The following is a 6,815-nucleotide window of genomic DNA, read 5'->3' as shown; positions in this document are numbered from 1 at the left end:
GAGAAATCGGTTGGAAACTTTCCTCATGTCAGCACGTTGTAGGTGTCGCCACCGGCGCCAACCTTGTGTGAATGCTCTGAAAAGTTAATCAATTGCATATAACAGCATCTTCTTCCTGTCGGTTAAATTTCGCGTATGTAGCACATCATCTTCGTGGTGTAGCAATTTAATAGCCAGTAGTGTACTATATATCAACGACTGGAGAATACGGCAGTTAATCAATAGTCTAACGAAAGGGGCTTGAGAGGTGAGCTCTACTCCTTTCTTCTAAGTATAGTGAGAATACATATTATAACTCTCACATACGTCTCATGAGGTGACTGCAATGAGAATATTAGGGGCTAATACGAAGGTTTCTCCAAACAGACAATCAGCAGCTCAAGTTCTGTCTTTTTTTTACTCGGTAAATAAAGGACGACATTCTTCCATGAGTTTTGTGAGCCTACTAATGGATGGAGTGACATCTTAATAGATAGTCTAAATTTACATTTAGGTGTCTATGCTTGCTTCGGAAGCCATCGTACGGTGTGTGGTGGAGGGTATCCCATACCACTACTGGTCATTTCCTTTCCTATTCCAGTCACAAATAGAGTGAGGGAGAAAAAGTCTGTCTATATCTCTCTGTATGAGCGTTAATTTCTCGTATCTTATGTTTGTGGTCCGTAGGTGAAATGCATGTTGGTGACAGTAGAATATTTCTGCAGTCAGCTTCAAATGTCGGATCTCAATAATGTTCCTTGAAAACAACATCGCATTCCCTGCAGGGATTCCCATTTGAGTTCTCAAGGCATTTGCCCGCTTATTTACAGAAGGGATAAAGGGACGCATATTGTTCAACATCCTGATATTTACCCCAGCGGCATTTAAATGGCCAGTCCCTCTGAGAAGCATAGGAAAACTTTCTCGAGTCTGGAATCATTAACAGCTTGCTGGCACGGTGAGCAGTGGGTTGTTGGCCGGGAGCAGTACAATCCTGACACGTGGATGGAGGCACGCAAACCGATGGCCATGGTGGCAGGTTTTTTCATGCAATCCAGTGGCGAAGGCGGCGCGGGCGGGAAGGGTGGCGGGGAGAAGAAGAGAGTGAAACATCCTACTGCTCTCACAGACCGACAGGTTTTAGCAGGTTTAGCTCAGGAGTAGTATACCAGAATTCTAAGTGACTTAATTCCACCAGTATGACAAGGCAACCAAGACAAAGAACACAATTAGCACGGATGTCTTCAGCTATTTGACCACAGTTACCACCCATTTTGGTATCACGGGAAGTGACTATACAGGGTGTTACAAAAAGGTACGGCCAAACTTTCAGGAAACATTCCTCACACACAAATAAAGAAAAGATGTTATGTGGACATGTGTCCGGAAACCCTTAATTTCCATGTTAGAGCTTATTTTAGTTTCGTTAGTATGTACTGTACTTCCTCGATTCACCTCCAGTTGGCCCAATTGAAGGAAGGTAGTGTTGAATTCGGTGCTTGTGTTGACATGCGACTCATTGCTCTACAGCAAGCACATCAGTACGCAGCATCAACAGGTTAGTGTTCATCACGAACGTGGTTTTGCAGTCAGTGCAATGTTTACAAATGCGGAGTTGGCAGATGCCCATTTGATGTATGGATTAGCATGGGGCAATTGCCGTGGCGCGGTACGTTTGTATCGAGACAGATTTCCAGAACGAAGGTGTCCCGACGGGAAGACGTTCGAAGCAATTGATCGGCGTCTTAGGGAGCACGGAACATTCCAGCCTATGACTCGTGACTGGGGAAGACCTAGAACGACGAGGACACCTGCAATGGACGAGGCAATTCTTCGTGCAGTTGACGATAACCCTAATGTCAGCGTCAGAGAACTTGCTGCTGTATAAGGTAACGTTGACCACGTCGCTGTATGGAGAGTGCTACGGGAGAACCAGTTGTTTCCGTACCACGTACAGCGTGTGCAGGCACTATCAGCAGCTGATTGGCTTCCACGGGTACACTTCTGCGAATCGTTCATCCAACTATGTGCCAATCCTCATTTCAGTGCAAATGTTCTCTTTACGAATGAGGCTTCATTCCAACGTGATCAAATTGTAAATTTTCACAATCAACATGTGTGGGCTGACGAGAATCCGCACGCAATTGTGCAATCACGTCATCAACACAGATTTTCTGTGAACGTTTGGACAGGCATTGTTGGTGATGTCTTGATTGGGTCCCATGTTCTCCCACCTACGCTCAATGGAGCACGTTATCATGATTTCATACGGGATACTCTACCTGTGCTGCTAGAACATGTGCCTTTACAAGTACGACACAACACGTGGTTCATGCACGATGGAGCTCCTGCACATTTCAGTCGAAGGGTTCGTACGCTTCTCAACAACAGATTCGGTGACCGATGGATTGGTAGAGGCGGACCAATTCCATGGCCTCTACGCTCTCCTGACCTCAACCCTCTTGACTTTCATTTATGGGGACATTTGAAAGCTCTTGTCTATGCAACCCCGGTACCAAATGTAGAGACTCTTCGTGCTCGTATTGTGGACGGCTGTGGTACAATACGCCATTCCCCAGGGCTGCATCAGTGCATCAGGGATTCCATGCGACGGAGAGTGGATGCATGTATCCTCGCTAACGGAGGACATTTTGAACATTTCCTGTAACAAAGTGTTTGAAGTCACGCTGGTACGTTCTGTTGCTGTGTGTTTCCATTCCATGATTAATGTGATTTGAAGAGAAGTAATAAAATGAGCTCTAGCATGGAAAGTAAGCGTTTCCGGACACATGTCCACATAACATATTTTCTTTCTTTGTGTGTGAGGAATGTTTCCTGAAAGTTTGGCCGTACCTTTTTGAAACACCCTGTATAGCCTGTGGCAAGCCTCCAGAGACGTCACGGAAGCTTCTATCAGTTACTTGGGGAGTGTAATCTGACAGCAGGAAAAAGTTACTCGCCATGCAATGGGACTCTCACCATCAACTTAATTAATTGGCCTATTAATTTGATATCAATGAGGTGTCGCTAGGTGGGAGGCAGCGAGCGTGAGAGTACCACGAATATGATTCCAGAGTTGGAGCGATAATCAGGTGTTTTGTCTTTGCTACGAGATCTTTTAACGAAATTTCAATCTCTAACCCACACAGGGAGAGGTGACTATCGTAATAAAATCAGCTATATTACCGCATTTGTAAAGTCATCGTAGTATGAACCTGATATTTGCAACTTCTCTGTGCTGTTACCTTGAGAGAATTTATGTGATGAAACATTTGTTTACTTTAAGAGAGTTTGAAAGCGAGGAGGCATCGTGTGACAGAGGTAAAGCATGTTCTTAGCACTCCGTCATGTGCCAAATATGAATTTAATATTCTAGTCCTGTGATGCAGGACGTAGCAGTTCTTAAGCTGATAAGAAAAGATATTTTTGTACCTGATGACAGAATTCTTAGAGGAAATGTAACCTAAGCCATAGTGTTGTACAGGATTTTCACAAGTAACGATACTTCAGCGATGTGAAAACGCGTGTATGGTCATGTCTTCTGTCTTCAAAAATAGCTCCCCCAAAAGGGAGGAATCTAGATTTCACGTGAGAAATTCGAGGTGTATTGACAAAACAACTTTCCCATTTTGGATTTTGTAAATTGAGGAGTCTATGTCAGAGTAGGGCTGGAGTTACTCCCAGTCAAGCAGCATTCTGACAGTCAGAGATTGGAGTGGTCACGAGGGGGTCGGGCAACCAGAAGTTGAGGCTTATGCTCATTGCGAGCAGCGGTTTCTCGGCTGGCCAGCTCTTTAATTACACAATACACTCGGTATATGGTGCTGGACTAGACTGGAGGTGACTGGTCAGTTTTTTTCCCTCTTGAGACACTGTGTTCAGGTAAGACAATGAGCACCACATTTGTAAAAAATATCGTACAATATATTTCTCATGGTTTCGTTAGTATGTGACATGTCACTCGTAAATAGGTTTAAGTGTGCTTCATTCCCAAATGATGTTCCCACAGGAGTCCTGTGTATAGGGGCAGGGAGTTACGCACACTGAGACAGTGGGTCACTGTCCTAATATTATAACACATCCTTATGTTTCACCCAGGAGCAATTCACTTGTAGACCTGCAAAAAGCTACTCACCTGTCCTTCAATGATAGCTTGCTGTCCTATTATTATTACCCATCCTTCCTATAGAGGGATATTGGCTCGACTGGTTGGAGCAACTGTCTAGTGCTAGACCAGGGCTTCCTAACCTTTACAGCTGGCGGACCCCTTCTTCAGTCGATAATCCATGGCGGACCCCTAGTCAGTCAAGACCACAGTAACTTTAAATTTCAGAGCGAAACCCATAGGAACTGAAAGCTTCTTAATGCAAGTGCCATGTTCCCAATGACCTCCCCCCCCCTCCCCCCCAAAGTATCAATTGTCTTTGGTTTAGAGATGAATGAAAACAACTTGAAATTAACGGTCCAGTTTGAATTCCCACTGTATCCAGACACTTACTAGCGGATTTACTCCCTTTCTTCAACACACTATAGCCTGATTAAAATACTTAGTAATTGACATTTCACATGCTGGAGCTGCCTTCCTCCAAGAGCAATCAACGTCACGTCCAAACTGTTCGCTGTTGACAAGCTGCCGTTTGTGGTCTGTTCACTTCCACTGTTTGGCTACTGTTGTGTAAGGACCATGCATACTTCGTAACAGTCGCGCGCGCGCGCGCGCGCGCGTGTGTGTGTGTGTGTGGTTTTTCGTGAAACCCAAAGAAAAATGTTCAAATGTATGTAAAGCCTATGCGACTTAACTGCTGAGGTCATCAGTCCCTAGTCTTACACACTATTAACCTAAGTTTAACTTCCGTTAAGGACAACACACACACACACACACACACACACACACACACACACACACACACACACACACACACACATGCCCGAGGGAGGACTCGAACCTCTGGCGGGAACGGTCGCATAGTCCACGACGACATGGCGCCTTAGACTGCACAGCCATTCTGCGCGGCTGTGAAGAAAAGAGGCAGACCCATGACTGAGGATTCAAACACATCACGAAAGAAAAGAGGCCAAGGAATTGCCTTTAAAGGACTATTATGACACTTCCTGGCAGATTAAAACTGTGTGCCCGACCGAGACTCGAACTCGAGTCTCGGTCGGGCACACAGTTTTAATCTGCCAGGAAGTTTCATATGAGCGCACACTCCGCTGCAGAGTGAAAATCTCATTCTGGGACTATTGTGACATTTATTGTGCAATGTGTGGGAATACATTTACCCAGTTTACATGCGTTGCCAAAACCGGATTTCGTAAGCCGATGTCTCAGTTCCGCTTTTGGTTGGTCAGGTAAACACTTTAAAATCGATTCTGGAAATCTGCTTTTATAAAGCCGTTTTCGAGTTCCACAATCGATTTTCGTGCCCATGTAAACAGCTCGGAAAGTCTAGTTATTTTTACGTCTTTGCGTATCTACTGAATGGTAGCTGTCAGTCCATAACCGGCAGCTAGCAGGCGGCGTTGCAACAGTGTACTGTCAGTTGGTAGCTGGCAACTGGCAGGCAGCGTGGCAACAGTTTAGCCACAGCTGACAACTTCAACTACTACTTGGACACTATATCTTGGCAGTCAGCCTCGACTGTAAACAAATTAGGAAAACAAACAAACAGACTCTCTTATTTCTATATAAGAATACAAAGTGTTTCACAGAACGTAAGACTTTTTTCTCAAAGGAAACAATTCTGGCAGAAGAGGTTTACCTTTTACAAGGTGGCACGTGAAAAGTCCTCATTTGTTTACGCTCGCAGCCAGTTGCCACAATATAGTGTCAGAGTAATACCAAGTAATTGTAATTGAAGTAGAGGCAGGCCATACTTTTAACTGAGAGGACGGAATATATTATAAAGAAAAGAAATTAGCTTTAGAGCTCATTTTAATTTTCGTAACAAAAATATCAGTCCCAACAGAATTCAATTAATAATTATTTTGTAAATGATAGAAGACAGAAACAAAATTCCTACAGAGTTATAGTTCAGGAGCGTTCACTGAGCATCTACGAAGAAAAATGCTTTCTTCTTTACTATAGATGAGTCTGTAGGACTAATAATGGAATCCTAATGTAATGGTTGAGGGTGCTTCTGCTGACGCAATTTTGAAAAGTTGGGTTCAATTCTTGAGAACTGGAGACAGATGTCTGGTTCCGCATCTAGACAGCTTCGGTATTTAGTTTTGTGGGCAGCATAGATCGAGAATCCAGATTCACACATGTATGTTGTGGCAAACGGAAGAAGTACCCGTTTTGCCTTTTCAACAAGGGGTAGTATTTCTTCTTATCCAAACGGATCCAAAAGTGTGAGTAACCGTCAATGTCAAAACTTGATTTCATGGCAGTGTCTGTGGCAATTTATATCAACAACTCATATTCATTTGCTGATATAATGTTCGGCTTTTTGGATACAGTGAATGAATTGACCACCCATTCGTATTTCTGCAGCTGTTGGGAAATTACGTTCCAACAATGACATCAAGCTTCGGAGATGTTCCAGGATTTAATGAAACAAATTCTTCCCAAGCGCCAATGTTTTGTTTTTCAAAAACTCCTTGAGAAGAGGAAAACACTCGACCTCCCCCTCCTCGACACTCTCTGCCCAAAAACTGATTTTCCTCTTGAATGCTCGAACTTTGTCGATAGCAGTGACCTTTGTTTCACTTTGCCCTTGGAGTGAAATATTCATTTCGTTAAAAAACAAAGTTCAAATGTGTGTGAAATCTTATGGGACTTAACTGCTCAGGTCATCAGTCCCTAAGCTTACACACTACTTAACCTAAATTAT

General features: G+C 43.8%; 1 pseudogene; it reads right to left on the bottom strand.

Annotated features, from left to right (window-relative positions):
* Positions 1 to 3,263: 3,263 nt before the first annotated feature.
* On the bottom strand, positions 3,264 to 3,437 carry LOC124723882 (annotated as a pseudogene).
* Between the last annotated feature and the right edge of the window lie 3,378 nt (positions 3,438 to 6,815).

The sequence above is a fragment of the Schistocerca piceifrons genome, chromosome X (assembly GCF_021461385.2).
Source record: "Schistocerca piceifrons isolate TAMUIC-IGC-003096 chromosome X, iqSchPice1.1, whole genome shotgun sequence".
Classification (NCBI taxonomy): domain Eukaryota; kingdom Metazoa; phylum Arthropoda; class Insecta; order Orthoptera; family Acrididae; genus Schistocerca; species Schistocerca piceifrons.
Note: the sequence above shows the minus strand (reverse complement) of the source record. Positions and strands in the feature narration are given on the sequence as shown.